Source organism: Canis lupus, chromosome 30 (assembly GCF_003254725.2).
Source record: "Canis lupus dingo isolate Sandy chromosome 30, ASM325472v2, whole genome shotgun sequence".
Classification (NCBI taxonomy): Eukaryota; Metazoa; Chordata; class Mammalia; order Carnivora; family Canidae; genus Canis; species Canis lupus.
In genome coordinates, this window is record NC_064272.1 from 10,967,412 (window position 1) to 10,991,254 (window position 23,843).

The 23,843-nt window shown below is 39.6% G+C and overlaps 1 protein-coding gene across 6 annotated transcripts in view; it reads right to left on the bottom strand.

The window, feature by feature from the left end:
- FRMD5 (FERM domain containing 5) overlaps positions 1–23,843 on the bottom strand; it is a 316,738-nt gene that overhangs the window by 195,683 nt on the left and 97,212 nt on the right. The window contains exon 1 of one of the 6 annotated variants that reach the window (XM_025472968.3): positions 14,691–14,796. The exons of the other annotated variants lie outside the window; for them this stretch is intronic. The gene's annotated coding sequence lies outside the window, so the exon portion shown is untranslated. Of the gene's footprint in view, positions 1–14,690; positions 14,797–23,843 lie in introns of those variants that run through there. 6 annotated transcript variants of the gene reach the window in all.

Here is a 23,843-nt window from a genome sequence, read left to right on the forward strand (position 1 = left end):
AGCCCTTATGTGCCAGCACATAACTAAGAGCTTTATATGTATTACCTCACTTAATTATTATAAAAACTACACATAGAGATTATTCCCCACTTTGATCAATAATAAAACTAAGGGGTGCCTGAGAGGCTCAGTGGTTGAGCATCTGCCTTTGGCTCAGGTGTGACTCTAGGGTCCTGGGATCGAGTTCCACATCAGGCTTCCTGCAGAAGTCTGCTTCTCCCTCTGCCTATGTATCTGCCTCTCTGTCTCTCATGAATAAATAAATAAAGTCTTTCAAAAAAATTTTTTAAATAAAATTAAAATTCAGGTTAAATAACTTGCTCAAGTCACATAATTAGCAAGTGGTTGGTCAGATATACTCAGAGTCTAATGATTTAAGTGTAAATTCTAAAGAAGGGTTTAGAAGGTAAGCCTGAGAAGGCCTGCTGAACAGTTTGCTATAGTAGAGAAAGGGAGGTGTTTAATTGCAATACAAGTAGCACTATCTATATGTGTTACACAATATAACATTATAAAAGGGATAGTGGAGGTTACTCAATAAGCTAAATATAAAATTACCATATGATACAGTAATTCCACTCTTAGATATACATGCAAAAGTACTAAAAACAGGTATCAAATACTTGTCCATGAATGTTCATAGCAACTTCCTTTACAATAGCCAAAATGTGGAAACCCAAACATCTATTCACAGATCAATGGAAAAACAAAATGTGGTATATTCATACAATGGAATATTACTCAGCTATTAAAAGGAATGAAGCACTACATGTTACAACATGGATGAACCTTGCAAACTTTATGCCAAGTGAAAGATCAAAACCAAAGGCCATATATTACATGATATCATCGATATAAAATATTCAGATTAGGTGAGTCCATAGAGACAGAAGGCAGATTAGTGGTTCCCTGGGGCTGTGGGGTAATAGAACAGGGAATGATGCTTAATACATGTGGTGCTTCCTTATAGGGTGATTAAAATGTCCTGGGGCAAGGGATCCCTGGGTGGCTCAGTGGTTTAGCGCCTGCCTTCCACCCGGGGCGTGATCCTGGAGTCCTGGGATTGAGTCCCGCGTCGGGCTCCCTGCATGGAGCCTGCTTCTCCCTCTGCCTGTCTCTCTCTCTCTTTCTCTTATAAATAAATAAATAAATAAATAAATAAATAAATAAATAAATAAATAAATAAATATAAATAAATAAATAAATAAATAAATAAATAAATAAATAAATAAATAAATGTATGTATGTATGTTACACAGCATGGTGAATGTACTTTATGGCACTGAATTGTGTATTTTATTTCAAAGATTTATTTGAACGAGAGAAAGCAGGAGAGGGGAGAAGGATCAGAGGGAGCAGATTCCCCACGGAGCAGGGAGCCCAACATGGATCCCAGGATCAACAGCTAAGCCAAAGGCAAATGCTCAACCAACTGAGCCACCCGGGCATCCCTGAATTGTGTATTTTAAAATGATTACAATGGTAAGTTTTATGCATCTTTTACCAGACTTTTTAAAAAGGGAGATTGGCCTATTGATAGAACGTGGAGGTATTTAAAGGGTAGAACTGTCAAGGATGAGGGAGAAGGATGAGTCTGTCATTAAAAAAACAGTAACTATATATTTTATTAAACATCTGCATTGTGAAAGGCATATGGCCTTAACAGAGTACTACTATGAAGAGTATCTCCATTCACCATACAAAATCACCATTCATGGTTTTTATAATATAAGGGGCCACACAGCGTCAGGGTTAAAAAGAGACAAAGAGTCCCTACCCTCACAGGTTTTATAAGCACATAGAATAAGTGGGGTTCACAGAAAACTAAAAAATATATCAGTTAAAAACAATATAAGATAAAAAATATAAGAGCAGTGCAGTTGATACATGCTGTGAATGCAGAGGGAAACAGGAAAGGAAGTTTTGAAATACATGGAATTAAACATTAAGGGACAACCTAGTGTACTAGTTCAAACTGTGGGTTTTTAGGTGGAGCACACTACATTTTTAGGGTAATGAAACTACTCTGTATGACACTATGGTGGTGGACCCACATCATTACATGTTTTTCCAAAACCACAGAATTTACAACACCAAGAGCAAACCCTACTGTAATCTATGGACTTTGGGTCACTATGGTGTATCAGTGTTGTCTCATCAACTGCAACAAATTTACCACTCCCCCACTTAGTGGGGGATGTTCATAAAGGGGGAAGTTATGCAAGTATAGTGGGGGAGATGGTACAGGGGAATTCTGTGCCTTCTACTCAATTTTGCTCCACACTGAAACTGCTCCAAAAACTAAAATCTATTAACAAAAAAAAGGTGCAGTTTTTGGAGCCACATTGAATTTTGGCTCTACCAGTTACTACCTGCATGATGTCATGCAGGTTAAATTTTCCTCAATTTTCTTATCTGATCAGAGCCTACAGCAAATTTTTGTGAGGATTAAATGAGTTAATATATATTTAAAACTCTTTGACTAAAAAGTACTCAATAAATATTAGCTATCATCATCACATCATTATCACCACTCCAAACACTGAAGGAGGTCAATTGTATTTAAGAATAAAACTCAGTATTCCAGGCCAGCAATTTTCAAACTTTTTTGAATGTACAAACAATATAAAAATTGGAAGCCCAATATTTACATGGATTTTAAACATGGCTATAATTGAAGTGATTCCTGTATAGAAAGTTTATCCTGGACATTACATAGCACTTACTTAGGGATTCATTCATTACTCAATATTTGGTGAACATCTATGTGCTAGTTGGGTTTGTTTTTAAAAAGATTTTATTTTTATGTAATCTCTACACCGAACGTGGGGCTCAAACCCACAACCCCAAGATAAAAAGTCACCTGCTCTACTGACTGAGCCAGCCAGGTACTCCATGCACTAATTTTTATGATGGATGCTGAGGGTTTGGAGAGACAGACCTAGAATCTGCTCTTCAAGGAAGTTACCTATGTTCTAGTTTACAAGATAGACAAGAATCTAACAATTTTTTAAACAACTTCATTGAGAAATAATTCACATACAATTCACCCATTTAAAGTATACAAATAGATGGTTTGTAGTGTATTCACAAAGTTGTGCAACTGTCACCATAATAAATTTTAGGACACTTTCACCACCCCAAAAAGAAACCAGCAGTCCATTCTTATATGTAAAATAAGAAAGCAAAAAAACCCTATGAAAAACTATTATAAAGGTAAGCGTATGCATAATGTAGAACTGACCACACCTTGCCACGTGAGATCCCAGGATAGAAACAGATAGGCATGCCGGCTCTCCTTTAAACAGTTGATCATTTTCTAATAGGTGGCATTTTATTTGACTGCTTTTCAGCAATCAGACCAAGCAAAATGAAAATAATCAGGAAGTAATGAATAACAAGAATCTCACTGGAAGATGTCCACAATACAGTAAGTCAAGAAGTGCATTAAGGGCTGAGGAGATGAAAAAGCAGCTGATTGTGCTTATAAGAGCATAATAAAATTTTGTTTTCCCCCCCTTACTTTTATCTTAAAAGTACACAGCAAAAACCTCCAACACTGTGTTCCTCAGCAGTGTATGCATGAGTGCGCACACACACACCCTCACCGGTATGCTCACTTTTATCACTCACTTGAACTAAATCTCTGATTTAGGGAAATTCTACTCCAGCCAATACACATTTTAAACTTGGCTACTGTGAAGTTCATACCAAAGGCAGACTATGACAATGCCAGGAATCTGAAAATTGTGATATTGGTGAATGTCAAATACATCAGGGTACTGTTTTAGATCCCATTTATGAGACTCCAGGCCAGAAGCAAATTCCTTAATCTTTTTGTGCTTCAGAACACCCACCCATAAAATCATCCAGATGATATAAATAAAATACCTAGTGCATATATTCTTTGTAGATGCCCGATATATGCTATACTAGTCTTAATTATGCGTGTGATAGCCAGAGTTTATATTTTGATGTGTAACTATCTTTCAGCATATACAATATTTAGCCACAACAGTCAGCTCAAGATACTTTTTTACCAGAGACAAAATGCTGCAGAAGCCTTCTCTGAATTACCAGAGAGATGAATAACTGCAATTTTCTCCTGGAGATGTGTGTGTTTAAATTAAGTCTTATTGTACTCATTTCCAAAGAAAGTGCTATATTTTAATCACTCTACCTTCCCTGTTTTGAATGTTTTAAAAGATCCCTATGAATCCTTACTGCAACTACTAAATTCTTCCCAGTGCTAAAGACTGCAAATATGCAATCTGAGAAAATGGGCAATTTGAGACTAACACAACCAGCTTGGGGACCTTGCACAAAGAACAGTGTAACTATGGAAACACTTGGCAATGGAGTTACAACATAAATCAAGGAAACTGTTTCATTATTCAAGTACCAAGCATTTGAGATCAATTTATAGCAACTGTAAGCTATTAATAATTGTATTCTATTTAATTTGTCAAACATGATTTTCTCTCTCAATGAGATCTTTAGGAAATCCTTAAGTGTTTTCCTTAAGGAGCAGAAAATGATAAATTAAATCCACTTAAGTGGTGCAGTGTACCTGACTGGTGGTTTTGATCCATTTATGAAACACTACGAAATCAGGCTTATTTGGCACTTAACATCTGCTTTGTAATATTATACATATATATTATATATACAGATGGCCTGATTCTTCAACCAGGATGATAAATTCCTCAAGCACAGGAAACAAACAATTTATAAGACTCCACATCACCAGTACCTAGCCAAGGGCTCACAGTAAGTCCATACTGAGTCCTTTCCTGGCAAACTTAGCTCTTCTTTTCTAAGCACAAGAGACTGTAGAAGAAAAATCACAGCACATTAAAGTGAATAGGATTTTATGATGGAGAAAGATGGGAATCAGTGACAGAAAGAGTCCTACGATGCTAATAAGTTCATGAAGGTTAGCTTTAGGAAGTACACACGTTTCTACACCCTTAGAAACATGGCAGTTATTTCCTTACTCATTTTTTAACACGAAATTTCATTTTTCCTTATTCATTGTTTTAGTTTGTTTTTTTTTTAAGTACGTTTTTTTATTTTTATTTTTTTAAAAGATTTTATTTATCCATTCATAGAGACACGGGGGGGGGGGAGGGGCGGGGCAGAGGCACAGGCAGAGGGAGAAGCAGGCTCCACGCAGGGAGCCTGACGTGGGACTCGATCCAGGGTCCCCAGGATCAAACCCCGGGCTGCAGGCGGCACCAAACCGCTGCGCCACGGGACTGCCCCTAGTTCGTTTTTTAAGAAAGGAAACTGGAGGCCAATTTTTAAAAAGATTTTATGTATTTGTTCATGAGAGACACAGAGAGACAAAGACAGAGGCAGAGGGAGAAGCAGGCTCCCCTTGGGGAGCCGGAGGCAGGACTTGATCCCACGACGCTCGGATCACGACCTGAGCCAAAGGCAAAATCTGCTCAATCACTGAGCCACCCAGGTAGCCCTGGAGGCCAGTTTTAACTTTTAATTTCCTTCTGCTCACAGGAAGTTCTGTTAACTGACAGTTTTGCTTTACAAATGTGTGCTACCTGAACCTCTACTCTCCTCTTTTCCCATTTCTCTTCAGTGAAAAGAGGACGGAAAAAATACAAAAAAAAGGCACACATATTAAAGAATTTTAGGGTAAAGCTCAGGCCTGACATCGTCTATGCAACATCAACAGAGAATCTCCTTATATGGCACAGGGATGGAAGAGAAGCTGATCTTGAAATATATATATATATATATTTATCTAGTTATAAAAATCTCTTCTGATTGATTTGGGTTTAATGTTTCCAACTTTTTGTTTTGTTTTGTTTTTTGTTTTCAACTTTTAATTTAGAAAGCAAGGGGAACTGGGGCACTGGGGTGGTGTGGTCGGTTAAGCATCTGACTCTTGGTTTTGACTCAGGTCAGAATCTCAGGATTGTGTCATGCTCTGCTTGGGAATCTCTCTCCTTCTTCCTTTGCCCCTCTCTCCTACCCTCTCTTTCCATTAAATCTTTTTTTAAATTAAAAAAAAAGGAGAACTAAATATTTCATATATATCTCTCATAAAACAGTAATTTGTAGGTCTTGTTTGGTCTGCAGTCTTTTCTGGAAATCTAGTCCTTTACTGAAAGGGTCTCTTCCCTTTATTGTGTCTGTCTGTCCTTCATATTCTACTTTCATAGTGCAATACTTCAAATTGGTCTCACAGCTCCTGGTATTCCCCTGTAAACTCACTCTATATAGTATCTGCTAGATTAATGTTGCTAAAATATAGTTCTGGGGATGCCCGGGTGGCAAAGTGGGTTAGGAAACCAATTCTTGGTTTCTGCTCAGGTTGTGATCTCAGGGGTCATGAGATGGAGCCCTGTGTCAGACTCTGTGCTCACTGAGGAGTTTGCTTGAGACTTTCTCTCTCCTTCTGCACCTCACCCCTACTCGCTTGCTCTCTCTCTTGCAAATAAATGAAGTTTTTAAAAAATTAAAAATAAAAATGAAATATAGTTCTTATCCTTTGTGGAGTCTCAAATATTTATTAAGCACACATTTTCAATGTCAGATGCTAAACCCTAAAAATTCTAAGAAGAAGACATATGGATTTTTGACTTCGTGGAACTTACATTCTAATGATATAAAATTCCTCTGTCCAAAATCTGCCAATGGTTCCCCATTGTCAATGGAATTCAGCCTGATTTCTTCACTCTATCCATAAGAGGATATGAGCTAAGTGACCCACTGTAGATTTTTTTTTCTTTTAATTTTTATTTATTTATGATAGTCACAGAGAGAGAGAGAGAGGCAGAGACACAGGCAGAGGGAGAAGCAGGCTCCATGCACCGGGAGCCCGACGTGGGACTCGATCCCGGGTCTCCAGGATCGCGCCCTGGGCCAAAGGCAGGCGCCAAACCGCTGCGCCACCCAGGGATCCCTGACCCACTGTAGATTAAGTACCTAATGCACTTTTACCCTCTGTTCTAATGCAATGAGTTTTGCACACTGTGAATTTTGCTACATCCGTGTTCCTATTTATTCTGACCTCTGTACCTAGAATCCTCTCTACAGTGCCAACTCATCTTCCAGAAATTCAGCCTATATTTCATAGCTAGTCTCAAGTGAAATGTCCTTCATAAAGTCTTTAATGATCCCATATCAAATGTTCTCTCTCTCTCTATGCTGTTCTTCTGGAACTTTTATTTTGCAACATATGATAGTAATTGTGTATTTGTTTTAGCCCCCCATCTTGCCCCATTTTATTCCATACAGGAATTAGCACAGAGACTTGTATAACTTAGGTAGGCAGTACAGAGCCTAGAGCTTACTTTCAAGGATATACATTGTTTCTAAACTCTTTCCTTTCCTCCTATATGCCAAAAAACTTGATCTGATCAGGGGTGGGGGAAAATGGGAGGGGTAAATAGAGAAACAAGGAAAACTGACTGATGAGTTCTCCTAAAAAGAGCCATTTATTCTGAAACTTGAACATGAATAAAGGTTAGTCAGGCAAAGAAGGGTAGGAATGAATAAATCTGTTAGCACATGTTAAAGCACAGAAGGGAAGCAGTATTGTGGTGATGAGACACTGCAACCATGAGAATAACTTAATGGAGTGATACAGTCTAGCCCCACTGAAAACAATAATCACAAAAATCTTCAACAAAATATATTGTAGTGGCTGTATTCTGGGGCAAGCAGATCATCTCACAAGGATATTCCTTTCTCATGGATTATATCTCTATATTCCATTTCCCACCTCCAGAAACATGGACTCTAGGAGCCTTGTGTTTACCATGACCCCAGGGATGTGACTCAAACCAGGCCAATCGGATCTCCCCTCCTGTGGGTTTGGAATAGGAACCATGAGAACAGCCAAGGCAATGTCTCCATGAGGCTGGAACTGTAACATGTAAAGTTAGGTGCTATCAGGTAGTCATTTTTCTGTCAAATGGAGAGTAGTACAGAGAAACCAGGTCTGTACATAAATAAGAAGTAAATATGAATACAAAAGCAGATGGAAAGGGAGCATCAGCACCCCTTAGATCTGTGCTAGCTTCCTATTTGTTCCCTAGTTTTATTCTCTCTCTGAAGCCCAGTTGCTCTCTTGTTCTCAGGTCTGCCCCAAGAAAGCCCTTCTTTCTACTAAGGCTAGAAGTTTCCTTCAGATACCTGTGTAGCCAGCTAGTCCTAACTAACACATAAATATTGTACTTAACCACAAAATTTCCACTTACCAGGGTGTTGGAAATCTTCCAGTGTTTTTCAAGCCCCTACCATGCACAAGTCATCCACCATCAGTGTACAGGAATCTAAGAGTTTTATTTTCCATTTTATTTAACATTTTCTTTTGACCATGGCATATGTTATTTTAGGCTACACATATTTAAAAGCTTTATGTCCATAATGTAAATTCAAAGCCTATGATTCCTGTTTCATTTCACAGCTAATAGTTACTCTGTGAGTTGCTAATATATGTACATCAATATTCTGAAAGACATTTTGGAAGATGAAGAGGCAGTGAGTTCAGAGATGTACTTTTTCCTGTCTTTAATCAGACCAAGTTCATCTACCAAATTTCAAGTGGGCTGAAAAACTGTTCTAGGAGAATTCATTGAAGGACATATTGAAATGACCTCTTTAGAAAGTATCCATGAAAAAAAAAAAAAAAGAAGGTATCCATGAGATTATTATACCCATGGATTTACTATGGATATACCATGGATATACTATGATTCAGTGATTCACTATGCATCACTCACTTGACCCCTAGGGAGCCAGCCAACACAGAGCTCCATCCAACAAAATAAATATAGTCTAGCAGCAGAGTGCTTCTCAAAATTACCCAATCATAAAACTCACCTGGAGCACTTGTAAACATACAGATTCCAAGAGTCCACCTCAGATCTACTGAATCAGAATCTCTGAGAGACAGGCCTAAGTGTCCGCATGTTTAACAAATATCCCCAGAGGACTCACAGTTTCCCCAGACTGTTTAGCATAACTTCATGAATGACACCCCCCACCCATCCCTAGCCTCACACCTAAGAAGAAACCCCAGGCAGATGTTGCTGAACCAGGCTTTGATTTACCTGTACTTCATCTTCTCTCTGGCTTACATTTCCTGACCTTCATTAAATTCTGTTTTCCTCTCCAAATGCATTCCATGTGGAAAGGCTCTGGAGCTTTCTAAGAGTTCAGCTACCTTGTTCTTCCTGGCATAACTGACTGGAAACCCAGAAGTAGAGGAATGACCCTATCTTCTTCCCCTTCTTGCCTTAGCCACTCCAACTATATGTTTGCTGTAGTCAAAGATAGCATTGGCTGACCTTGACAGCCCACCTAAATCCAAAACAGACTCCAAGAAGGCTGACCTACATGTCATCCACAAATGTGAGAGTAAATTATGTTCATCATTCTAATTCAAGTTGAATTATTTGATCACATATGCAGCACTTTTCCTATATGTTTAAAAATAATGAAGCAAATTCCCCAATGTTAACTAAAGAATTGATCCAGTAGTATGTTTCTTTGAAATAAATTTTGTAGAAGAAAATTTTCAAGAGGCAGTCCTTGGCCAACCAATTTCATAAACCACAAGTGTATGCTCAAGGTCACCATTGTGAATTCCAACTGTCACACAGGTCCACCACTCACTGGGAAATGCCAGAAGTAAGAAAAAAGACAGTAGGAAGGAGGGATGATAGTGAGTGACACTCACCACATCTCATGCTTATGATGCTTTAGACAATAAAGTATGGGGCCTGCTTTGGAAAGTATGAAATGCATGGTAGTAAATCAACAGCCAAAAGGCAGAGAAAGGATGTGATAAAGGGTTTATTCATGGATTTACTGTAATGGGTAATCAAATGATATGATGATGCAACATTATAATGCTATAATTTTAGTTTATGGGACAGGATTTTTTTTCTCTCCATAAAAGCTAGTGAGAGAATAAGAAGTCCAATAAAACCACCTTGTTCTCTGAAGTAAACAAACTTATACTTTTAATGGTAAAAATCACTTTGCCAGGTGGGTGAGTGAGGATATAGTAAAGCTAAGGAGAGAAAAGCAATAGTTACCCTCACCTGATAGGAACTTCAGGCTTAGTGAAAAATTCTAAAGGTGTCAATTTCCTCTCAAACATGCTCTCTAGGGGAGGCTTTGAGCAAGAAGTCTAGGCCATAAGATTTACCCTAGGTCAGATTTGAAGCCCTAGAATACCATGGCTGTGATAGCATCCAAGCTAGGCAGACAAGAAGCAGAGCACCCATCAGCCTGACATGTATACTAGCCTTTGAAGAAGGAGAATATACTGCCAGAGCCGACTACAGCTCTCTGGAGAAAGCAAGGTAGCCCCAGGGGAGACTCTATCTTGAATACTATAGAGAGAGATAATATATGAGTGTGTACAAACAAATACACAGTAACAGTCTACCCATGTCATGGAGATTCAGACTCTTGTCTGATGTGTACAAATTATTTCTGTGGGCAGAAGGACTGCTACTGTGCGCCCAGATGGATACATGGACAAATTATGTTTACCCAACTTCAGAGAAACCATGCCAAAATATTCCTCCAAACAACTAATTTCAATTTGTTCTTGTTTTCCTCCACCAGCAGCCTAACAAACTGTTCCATACATGGATTTGACTTTTCAAATATTTGCAGCCATGACAAACTGAGTGATTGCTTGGGCTCCAGAAGCTTCAGAATGGCCTTTGAATGACATGTGTACTGCATTCTGATGTAAAATGTCATCTTCTTAAAGTACAGGAGAAAGGACCTGCAGCACACAGGCCTGACCTGACCCTCTGGTATATGCATCAGCAGGAGCCAGATGCCTAAAGCAGCCAAAAAAGAAATGCCACACTCCCAAAAGTTCAGAGTGACAAAAAAACAAAATAGAAAGTCCAAGCTTCAATGCCTATGTGACTCTTCCTGGTCATTTAACTCTTCCCTGAACAGAAAGCAAAAGGAGATGATAGTCGAAAAGCAATCCAGGAGCGAGCTTCTGCCAAAGCCGTGGGTCTCCCTTTCCCCACAGAGTTGGATAACTATAAGCCCCAACTGCAAGAGTACCTTCCTCACCAGTGGTCCTGATGCTCCTGATACCTACTAAAGAGACCCTGCCACAACTCTGACTTAAAGGACACCCTACTCCACACCTTAGTGCCTAGGTTTTTCACATTCACTTAATTCCTTTAAACATCACACATTAGAATAGACATTTATATCAGGCACACTTAGACAAAGTGACCTTCCCCCCCAAAAAAAAATCTACAAACTTGATGCAAAACGAAACTTTATTTTAAAAGTATCCTTTTTGTGTGTCAATTATATTCAATTTTTTAAACAAAAATTTAATTGCCCTTTTTGTTTCCAAAATGAACTATTTGCTATTTACAGTAAAGGCGTGTGTTTTATAAAGAACTGTGAACTGTTTTCCACTTTCTTGATGTCTCTATCCAAGTAGAGCAAGACAGTAGTCAGATATCAAAAATATGACACTATCCTTCATGGTCCCAGATTAAGAACAATATCATCAGAACTGTTTATGCTGGGTATTATATGGCCTCTGCATGGAAGGCCTATCACCCCCACATATAAACACCTCCCTCACACCAATATGTTGTAGTTCTGGTAGCTCTGACATGTTCACAACCATTTTAACAATCAAAAAAGCTTGGAAAATAGTGGGGTCATGACCAGTAAAAATATATAGCCATAACTCCCTATGTCAATGTTTCTCAAATTTGAAAAGGTATAAAAATCACCTGGGGATCTTGTTAAACTAGAAATTCTGATTCAGCAGGTATGGGATGAGGCCCGAGTTTATGGAGTGTAACAAGCTCCCAGATGATGTGGTACTGCTGATCCTGAAACTACATTTTGAGTACCAAACCAAAGCTTTCTACTATGACCTCCCTTGGGAGGTCAAACTAATTTCTCTGACACACATGGAATTCCCATTACATGTTTATGCAAAAAGACACTGTTAAAACAAAGTGCAGTCCTCAGTTCTAGAGAATGGAGGAAAAGAAGCAACATTGGGAATCTTGGCCCCTATTCTGACTCATAGCCGTCATTCTACTCTCTTTTCCTCAAAATTAGCTTGATAGGCTGACTCCCTTAGGAGATATGGAGATTGTTTGTTGCCAAAGCTTACCAGTATCCAAGATACGAAAGCATTATCTTTGGTTGTCCTCTTGCAACTACCATAGAGAGGCCAGCCATGGGCTGGTTTCAGGCTTGCCAGAGAAGCAGTTATAACACTATTTCTGGCATTGAAACCGCATTTAAACAACCCTGAATACTCTGTATAGAATCACAAAAGATTCCACAATATCTAAAAAGATAATCTTGTGTGAGTTCAACCAAACTATTCTGAGTAAGCAATTTTTGCCAACTTTACAGAAACACAACATTAGAGTATATTCCAAAGTTTTTCATCTTAAAAGATGGAGGACAGAGGGGAGAAAGTTTAAATTTTACTCACTAGAGCTGAAATCCAGTCTGATTGTATTTGATGGCCTGATTGTATTTGATGCCTCCTTATTCACAATTTTGCATCCACACTGTCACCTAGCAGAAAATGGAATCTGTAGTACTAGAAATAATTAGGGTATATGAAAACGCTCAAGGATGCATTCAAGTCACTAATAATAAAACACATACTCTATGAATACAATATACTTTCTCCTAGTACATTTAAAAATAGAAGCTACTGTCAAGTTGCCCCTCTGAACTAAAAACCACACCTACATTATTAACCTTACTGACCTCACTCCACAACCAAGATCTCTTGTAACAAAACAACGTGACAACCATGTCAACAAGACATCATGTGAGGTGATTATCTCCCCAGGCAGATGTGAGCCATGGGAGGCTTGACTTCTGAGCTTAAGATTCTATCTCCTAAAGACATTGCTATAAGAAAAGAATACTGATTTTTCTGGATTCTTAATATTTGTGAGGCTAAAGAGCCTAGTCAAGAGAACTAGCTTCTGCAGCTATAAATAAAGTAGTCCTTCAGGGTTTGTGATGCCAACCTGGAGAAATCAGCTTTGGGGTTGGACAGCTATTCACATAATCCTGTAGGGCTTTTATCCCCAGGAGAAGGAGCACCAGGAAAGCTTGTGGATAGCAGGCCATGTATGAAATCAAACTAAATCAAGTCAAAATATTAGAGGATATACACGTTTTCCCCAAAATGCATGTGTAGTAGAGTATCTTAATGTGAAACAACACCTAACACCATAACCTCATTAACTAACCTACTTACTATATATTTCTTGTTGCTAATTCCCTTGGGTGCTTCTGGATTCCAGGACTCTTTCAGACAATTCTGAAATTCCTGTGAAGGTGGTAATAAACTGATAGTGAGAACTGGTTGCCTGCTTCTTTTAGACCTTCACTATAAAAAATGGAAATGAATCCATTTTTTCCCAGGGTGAGGATGAACAAATATAAGGTGGTTAGTACTATGATTTCAGAAACAGATATATTTCAGGTCCTAGACAACTTATATTTTGCAAATGACTATTAGTTCTGCCTTTATTCTCTAGGGATATAGCCTATAACTAAAAGAAAGGGTATTGTGGCATTGTTTCCTCCAAGAATGATGGCTGGACCAACTGCATCAGAATCATTTGGATGCTTTTTAGAACTGCAGATTCCTGGGACCCACTTAAAGTATGAATCACAGGATTGGAGTAGGTATAGAAATCTATTTGAACCTATCTTTAATGATTCTGAGTTACCTAAAGGCTAGAGAACCCTGGGTTAAGGTCTGGAGGGCTGAAAAGCTTTGCACTACTGACTTGTAGAAAAGCCATGTTTGTTTTGTCTTGTTTTTTTAAAGATTTATTCATTTATTCATTATATATATATATATACACATACATATATATATATATAGAGAGAGAGAGAGAGATAGAGAGATAGAGAGAGAGAGAGAGAGAGAGGCAGAAACACAGGCAGAGGGAGAGGCAGGCTCCATGCCCGACGCCCGACTCAATCCCGGGACCCCAGGATCACGCCCTGGGCCAAAGGCAGACGCCAAACCGCTGAGCCACCCAGGGATCCCCGAAAAACCATGTTAATTGATTGTTATACTGATTGCCACATCAACATTCAGTGGCAGCAGCATCCCACTTGGTACCATTATGCATTTTTTGCAAGTACCTTTAACCTCTTGGACACATCTACTACCCTGGACCACAAGGTCTAAATATAAACAAGATACAGATGGTCATTTACCAACATGAACAGCCTGGAAAAAAACACTCCAGTTAGAGGATGAAAGAAATATGCAGTGCATTGCAAGAAACAAAGATGGATCAGCTGACAGGTAAGAAGTAAGCCTGGATACTCTGTGTGAGAAAATGTAATTGAATCCAATAAGCATAATTGGATTCAATAAGCATAATTGGATTCCTTCCAATCAAAGGAAAAGAAAGTTCAGAGAAGGGAGTGGTCAGGACTACTACCACTGAAGTCAAATAAAATGAGGAATAAGGGTTTTGGTCTGAAGGAGATCTCCAATCTAGAAGAATGTTATTTCTGGTAATACATCTGACAAATCAATGGAAATAAGAGTTAAATTAAAGGGCCATGGAGAAATCAAGGTAAAGAAATGAAGACTTCCTAAATAGACTACTCTTTGATAGGAAAAATAAGCAAAGAAATTGACCTACCTTGGGATGAAATGTAGGGTTTTTTGTTGTTGTTGTTTTGGTTTGGTTTTTTGCTTGTTTGAAGATGAGAGTCTTCAGCAACTCCCAAGTGGAATTCCATTCTGTGCTGCAGATAAGAGTATTTCAAAGGTAACCTTGTGAGTGTTTAAAAGGTTTTCCAATCCACAGCCTACTCACCCTACTAAGCAAGTGGCTGGTTAGAGCTGGACTTAAGGGCTCACTCACTCATTTGGGGATCACTTAGACAAGCAACAGGACAAAGAAAATGGCCATGCTCTCAGTTCTACTGTGTGTGTCTATAAGAGTGAACAAATCAGAAAAGCTCACCAGTTATAACCGTTGGGTCCAAGGCTTGGAAACTTAAAAGGAATGAAGAAAGGAAATGGATAAAAGAAGATGACAACTGGGGGAGGAGCAAGATGGCGGAAGAGTAGGGTCTCCAAATCACCTGTCTCCACCAAACTACCTAGAAAACCTTCAAATTATCCTGAAAATCTATGAATTCGGCCTGAGATTTAAAGAGAGACCAGCTGGAATGCTACAGTGAGAAGAGTTCGCGCATCTATCAAGGTAGGAAGACGGGGAAAAAGAAATAAAGGAACAAAGGCCTCCAAGGGGGAGGGGCCCCGCGAGGAGCCGGGCTGAGGCCGGGGCGAGTGTCCCCAGGACAGGAGAGCCCCGTCCCGGAGGAGCAGGAGCTGCACCGACCTTCCCGGGCGGAAAGGGGCTCGCAGGGGGTTGGAGCAGGACCCAGGAGGGCGGGGATGCCCTCGGGCTCCCGGGGACAGTAACAGCAACTGCGCGCCCAGGAGAGTGCGCCGAGCTCCCTAAGGGCTGCAGCGCGCACGGCGGGGACCCGGCGGGACCCGGAGCAGCTGAAGGGGCTCGGGCGGAGGCTCCGCGGAGGGGGCTGCGCGGCCCCGGGAGCAGCTCGGAGGGGCTCGGGCAGAGGAAGAGGCTCCGTGCGGAGGGGGCTGCGCGGTCCCAGGAGCAGCTCGGAGGGGCTCGGGCGGCGGCTCCACGGAGGGGGCTGCGCGTCCCGGGAGCGCGAATCCAACAGCGCAGGCTCCGGAGCACAGGGCGCCGGGACACAGCCCAGGATCCCGCCTCCCACGGGACAGGCAGAGGCCGGGAGGGCCCAGGACAGCGAGGACGCTCCTGCCCCAGCTGAGCAGATCAGCGGCCCCGCCCCGGAGCCTCCAGGCCCTGCAGACGGAGTTCCTGCCGGAGCTGAATCCAGGTTTCCAGAGCTGGCCCCGCCACTGGGGCTGTTCCTCCTGCGGCCTCACGGGGTAAACAACCCCCACCGAGCCCTGCACCAGGCAGGGGCACAGCAGCTCCCCCAACTGCTAACACCTGAAAATCAGCACAACAGGCCCCTCCCCCAGAACACCAGCTAGACGGACAACTTCCAGGAGAAGCCAAGGGACTTAACACAGAATCAGAAGATACTCCCCGGTGGTTCTTTTTTTGTTTGTTTGTTTTTGTTTTTGTTTTTGTTTTGTTTTGCTTTTTGATTTGTTTTGCTTTTTGATTTGTTTCCTTCCCCCACCCTCTTTTTTTCTCCTTTTTCTTTCTCTTTTTCTTCTTTTTTTTTTTTTTTTTCGTTTTTTTTTTTCTTTTTCTTCCCTTTTTTTTTCTCTTTCTCTTTTCTTTCCTTCTTTCTCTCCTCTCTTTTTCTCTTTTTCCCAATACAACTTGCTTTTGGCCACTCTGCACTGAGCAAAATGACTAGAAGGAAAACCTCACCCTCAAAAGAAAGAATCAGAAACAGTCCTCTCTCCCACAGAGTTACAAAATCTGGATTACAATTCAATGTCAGAAAGCCAATTCAGAAGCACTATTATACAGCTACTGGTGGCTCTAGAAAAAAGTATAAAGGACTCAAGAGACTTCATGACTGCAGAATTTAGAGCTAATCAGGCAGAAATTAAAAATCAATTGAATGAGATGCAATCCAAACTAGAAGTCCTAACGACGAGGGTTAACGAGGTGGAAGAACGAGTGAGTGACCTAGAAGACAAGTTGATAGCAAAGAGGGAAACTGAGGAAAAAAGAGACAAACAATTAAAAGACCATGAAGATAGATTAAGGGAAATAAACGACAGCCTGAGGAAGAAAAACCTACGTTTAATTGGGGTTCCCGAGGGCGCCGAAAGGGACAGAGGGCCAGAATATGTATTTGAACAAATTCTAGCTGAAAACTTTCCTAATCTGGGAAGGGAAACAGGCATTCAGATCCAGGAAATAGAGAGATCCCCCCCTAAAATCAATAAAAACCGTTCAACACCTCGACATTTAATTGTGAAGCTTGCAAATTCCAAAGATAAGGAGAAGATCCTTAAAGCAGCAAGAGACAAGAAATCCCTGACTTTTATGGGGAGGAGTATTAGGGTAACAGCAGACCTCTCCACAGAGACCTGGCAGGCCAGAAAGGGCTGGCAGGATATATTTAGGGTCCTAAATGAGAAGAACATGCAACCAAGAATACTTTATCCAGCAAGGCTCTCATTCAAAATGGAAGGAGAGATAAAGAGCTTCCAAGACAGGCAGCAACTAAAAGAATATGTGACCTCCAAACCAGCTCTGCAAGAAATTTTAAGGGGGCCTCTTAAAATTCTCCTTTAAGAAGAAGTTCAGTGGAACAGTCCACAAAAACAAAGACTGAATAGATATCATGATGACACTAAACTCATATCTCTCAATAGTAACTCTGAATGTGAACGGGCTTAATGACCCTATCAAAAGGCGCAGGGTTTCAGACTGGATAAAAAAGCAGGACCCATCTATTTGCTGTCTACAAGAGACTCATTTTAGACAGAAGGACACCTACAGCCTGAAAATAAAAGGTTGGAGAACCATTTACCATTCAAATGGTCCTCAAAAGAAAGCAGGGGTAGCCATCCTTATATCAGATAAACTAAAATTTACCCCAAAGACTGTAGTGAGAGATGAAGAGGGACACTATATCATACTTAAAGGATCTATTCAACAAGAGGACTTAACAATCCTCAATATATATGCTCCGAATGTGGGAGCTGCCAAATATATAAATCAATTATTAACCAAAGTGAAGAAATACTTAGATAATAATACACTTATACTTGGTGACTTCAATCTAGCTCTTTCTATACTCGATAGGTCTTCTAAGCAAAACATCTCCAAAGAAACGAGAGCTTTAAATGATACACTGGACCAGATGGATTTCACAGATATCTACAGAACTTTACATCCAAACTCAACTGAATACACATTCTTCTCAAGCGCACATGGAACTTTCTCCAGAATAGACCACATATTGGGTCACAAATCGGGTCTGAACCGATACCAAAAGATTGGGATTGTCCCCTGCATATTCTCAGACCATAATGCCTTGAAATTAGAACTGAATCACAACAAGAAGTTTGGAAGGACCTCAAACACATGGAGGTTAAGGACCATCCTGCTAAAAGATAAAAGGGTCAACCAGGAAATTAAGGAAGAATTAAAAAGATTCATGGAAACTAATGAGAATGAAGATACAACCGTTCAAAATCTTTGGGATGCAGCAAAAGCAGTCCTAAGGGGGAAATACATCGCAATACAAGCATCCATTCAAAAACTGGAAAGAACTCAAATACAAAAGCTAACCTTACACATAAAGGAGCTAGAGAAAAAACAGCAAATAGATCCTACACCCAAGAGAAGAAGGGAGCTAATAAAGATTCGAGCAGAACTCAACGAAATCGAGACCAGAAGAACTGTGGAACAGATCAACAGAACCAGGAGTTGGTTCTTTGAAAGAATTAATAAGATAGATAAACCATTAGCCAGCCTTGTTAAAAAGAAGAGAGAGAAGACTCAAATTAATAAAATCATGAATGAGAAAGGAGAGATCACTACCAACACCAAGGAAATACAAACGATTTTAAAAACATATTATGAACAGCTATACGCCAATAAATTAGGCAATCTAGAAGAAATGGACGCATTCCTGGAAAGCCACAAACTACCAAAACTGGAACAGGAAGAAATAGAAAACCTGAACAGGCCAATAACCAGGGAGGAAATTGAAGCAGTCATCAAAAACCTCCCAAGACACAAGAGTCCAGGGCCAGATGGCTTCCCAGGAGAATTTTATCAAACGTTTAAAGAAGAAATCATACCTATTCTCCTAAAGCTGTTTGGAAAGATAGAAAGAGATGGAGTACTTCCAAATTCGTTCTATGAAGCGAGCATCACCTTAATTCCAAAGCCAGACAAAGACCCCGCCAAAAAGGAGAATTACAGACCAATATCCCTGATGAACATGGATGCAAAAATTCTCAACAAGATACTGGCCAATAGGATCCAAAAGTACATTAAGAAAATTATTCACCATGACCAAGTAGGATTTATCCCTGGGACACAAGGCTGGTTCAACACCCGTAAAACAATCAATGTGATTCATCATATCAGCAAGAGAAAAACCAAGAACCATATGATCCTCTCATTGGATGCAGAGAAAGCATTTGACAAAATACAGCATCCATTCCTGATCAAAACTCTTCAGAGTGTAGGGATAGAGGGAACATTCCTCGACATCTTAAAAGCCATCTATGAAAAGCCCACAGCAAATATCATTCTCAATGGGGAAGCACTGGGAGCCTTTCCCCTAAGATCAGGAACAAGACAGGGATGTCCACTCTCACCACTGCTATTCAACATAGTACTGGAAGTCCTAGCCTCAGCAATCAGACAACAAAAAGACATTAAAGGCATTCAAATTGGCAAAGAAGAAGTCAAACTCTCCCTCTTCGCCGATGACATGATACTCTACATAGAAAACCCAAAAGTTTCCACCCCAAGATTGCTAGAACTCATACAGCAATTCGGTAGCGTGGCAGGATACAAAATCAATGCCCAGAAGTCAGTGGCATTTCTATACACTAACAATGAGACTGAAGAAAGAGAAATTAAGGAGTCAATCCCATTTACAATTGCAACCCAAAAGCATAAGATACCTAGGAATAAACCTCACCAAAGATGTAAAGGATCTATACCCTCAAAACTATAGAACACTTCTGAAAGAAATTGAGGAAGACACAAAGAGATGGAAAAATATTCCATGCTCATGGATTGGCAGAATTAATATTGTGAAAATGTCAATGTTACCCAGGGCAATATACACGTTTAATGCAATCCCTATCAAAATACCATGGACTTTCTTCAGAGAGTTAGAACAAATTATTTTAAGATTTGTGTGGAATCAGAAAAGACCCCGAATAGCCAGGGGAATTTTAAAAAAGAAAACCATATCTGGGGGCATCACAATGCCAGATTTCAGGTTGTACTACAAAGCTGTGGTCATCAAGACAGTGTGGTACTGGCACAAAAACAGACACATAGATCAGTGGAACAGAATAGAGAATCCAGAAGTGGACCCTGAACTTTATGGGCAACTAATATTCGATAAAGGAGGAAAGACTATCCATTGGAAGAAAGACAGTCTCTTCAATAAATGGTGCTGGGAAAATTGGACATCCACATGCAGAAGAATGAAACTAGATCACTCTCTTTCACCATACACAAAGATAAACTCAAAATGGATGAAAGATCTAAATGTGAGACAAGATTCCATCAAAATCCTAGAGAAGAACACAGGCAACACCCTTTTTGAACTCGGCCATAGTAACTTCTTGCAAGATACATCCACGAAGGCAAAAGAAACAAAAGCAAAAATGAACTATTGGGACTTCATCAAGATAAGAAGCTTTTGCACAGCAAAGGATACAGTCAACAAAACTCAAAGACAACCTACAGAATGGGAGAAGATATTTGCAAATGACATATCAGATAAAGGGCTAGTTTCCAAGATCTATAAAGAACTTATTAAACTCAACACCAAAGAAACAAACAATCCAATCATGAAATGGGCAAAAGACATGAACAGAAATCTCACAGAGGAAGACATAGACATGGCCAACATGCATATGAGAAAATGCTCTGCATCACTTGCCATCAGGGAAATACAAATGAAAACTACAATGAGATACCACCTCACACCAGTGAGAATGGGGAAAATTAACAAGGCAGGAAACAACAAATGTTGGAGAGGATGCGGAGAAAAGGGAACCCTCTTACACTGTTGGTGGGAATGTGAACTGGTGCAGCCACTCTGGAAAACTGTGTGGAGGTTCCTCAAACAGTTAAAAATAGACCTGCCCTACGACCCAGCAATTGCACTGTTGGGGATTTACCCCAAAGATACAGATGCAATGAAACGCCGGGACACCTGCACCCCGATGTTTCTAGCAGCAATGGCCACGATAGCCAAACTGTGGAAGGAGCCTCGGTGTCCAACGAAAGATGAATGGATAAAGAAGATGTGGTTTATGTATACAATGGAATATTACTCAGCTATAAGAAATGACAAATACCCACCATTTGCTTCAACGTGGATGGAACTGGAGGGTATTATGCTGAGTGAAGTAAGTCAGTCGGAGAAGGACAAACATTATATGTTCTCATTCATTTGGGGAATATAAATAATAGTGAAAGGGTAAATAAGGGAAGGGAGAAGAAATGTGTGGGAAATATCAGAAAGGGAGACAGAACGTAAAGACTGCTAACTCTGGGAAACGAACTAGGGGCGGTAGAAGGGGAGGAGGGCGGGGGGTGGGAGTGAATGGGTGACGGGCACTGGGTGTTATTCTGTATGTTAGTAAATTGAACACCAATAAAAAAAAAAATGAAAGTAAAAAAAAAAAAAAAAAAAGAAGATGACAACTTTGGAGCGAAAGCTTTGCTCTACTGTCATACCCTGAGATACTAGGAGAGAGAAGGGAAGAGAATCCCAAAGGATTTGGTTAGGGGATTTTCCTTCTGTTGTCCAAAGAAAGAGTCTAGGAGAAGAAGATACCTATGGTCAATCAGGAAGAAATACCTTTGCGTCTGATATATTGAATGCCATTTGCCCTAATCTAACTATAGCTTTGGGAACACAGCCCGCAGGGGTGTCCACTTGACTCATCAGCTATAACAGTGCTAGCCTCTGAGACCTCAGGTCAATAAAGGATGAGTTTCTCAAGAAAGAGAGAAAATAGGATGACCATGAGATAGTTTTTACCCTGGAAGGAGGTAAAATCCTTCTATTCAAATTGTGAAGTTTTATGGAATAGTTCCGATTAGATACAGTCTGTATAATATAGTCTTTGTCCTTGTACCTACCTCCCCTCACAACATGCATTTTCGAACTTTTCAGTATTCAAGTTATCACTCTATTGAGTTACAGGAGGTGGATAGACAGATTAAACAGTTTAATTTAGACATAACTCATCCACTATATAATTCACTCATTTAAAGCATATAATTCAGTGATTTTTAGTATACAGACACACAGGATTGTGCAACCTTTGCCACAATTTTAGGACATTTTTATCATACTCAAAATAAGTTCTGCACCCATTAGCAGTCACCCCCATTTCCCAAAATCCTCTCTTTCTCAGCCCTAGACCACCATTAATCTACTTTCAATCTCCATGGATTTGCTTATACTGAACACTTCATATAAACAGAATCAAACAACACATGGTCTTTTGTGACTGGTTTACCTCCCTTGGCATAATGTTTTCAAGACTTATTTATGCTGCAACATATATTTCCTCTTACTGCCAAAAAATATTCCATTGTATGAATTTTATTCACCCATTTCTCAGTTGATGGACATTTGGGTTGTTTTTGCTTTTTGGATGTTATGAATAATGCTGCTAAAACTTTCATATTAGTACCATATACAGTAGACTGTAATCACAGATTATTTCAAAGGTCTGGAAACAAAATTTCTTAAAAATACATGTGCTAGTTGTAAGAAACTGTCACAGTTAGATTTAAATGTCTGCAAAAAAAAAAAAAAAAGATGCAGATTTTGTAATGTGTTATGTCCTTTCTTACCAAGCTGAAGATTTAAAGATTTATTGGTCTTTCCACTCTTTGTTGCCTGTCATTCTTTCTCTCTTGGATATCCTGCTTAGCTCTAGCAACTCTCAGTTTTGCCTTTCAAAAAATGGAAATACTTTTAACATTCATTAGCTTTAACAAGAAAACACATCATCATTACTGCTCGTTAGAACTAAATGGATGGTGACTATTTACCCCACAATTCCTTCCCATTATGGGTTTTACTGTGTTTAAAAAGCTATGGTTAAATTCTGTTTCACAGAAAAATAAAGTTAAATGTTTTCCTAAAATAGACCATAAACTTGAAAAAAAATTCTTTGATAAGGAGCAATACAACTATGTACGAAGGCTGATTTTTCCACCTATTTTCTCAAGGTTACCACAGAGCTGAGGAGTAACTAGTATTTACAAGCAGACATTAAAAGACGCTAAGCATTTGATTTTAAAGCAAAAACATAAATCCATATATGGACAACACAAAGCAGAGAATCCACAGGAAGGTCAAGGGTAGAAAAGTAAACACAAAGGCAAAGTTAAGTCAAGATATGGAACAAGCTTATTTTATACACATTCACTGCAGAAATCTTTGAATTTCCACATATAATCAAGTAGAGGGCTGTGACCCAATTTACACATATGCCTCATAACCTGCATTTGAAGCTCCCTTGGGAGATTCAAATTTCACATTTTCACAGAAGCCTATTACGATCCCATTTGCTAAATGTCTATCATCAAATGTTAATAGAAGGGTTTTATTGTTAGAATGTAAGTCAGAGAGTTACTTTCATTACCTGAGTTGTATCTATAAAGGTCTATGCATCTCAACATAGGAACTTACTTTACTGAGATAAAATATGTGATCAGAAATTTCACCCCTTCAAAATGCACACTTCAGTAGTTCATAGCACATTCATAGAGCTAGTTTTCATTTCATTTCTGAGAATGGTTTTGTAACTAGCTGTTCACCCCCGGCCCTTTACCCTTTCTCCTTTTGTCTGTATGAAGAGGTGCTATAGAATAGCAGTGCCAATCCTGGAGCAAGGCTGCTTGGATTTAAATATCATTTCACCCTCCAGGTAACTATGGATCCTAAACTTCTTAGAGCTTTCATTTTCTCATAAGTAAAATGAGTACGTATATAAAGTATTGATATCTGTGACATGTCTAGAAGCTAATCTGACACTCAACAATTAACTAATATCATTTTAATAAACCAAACTCTTATGTACAGAAAGA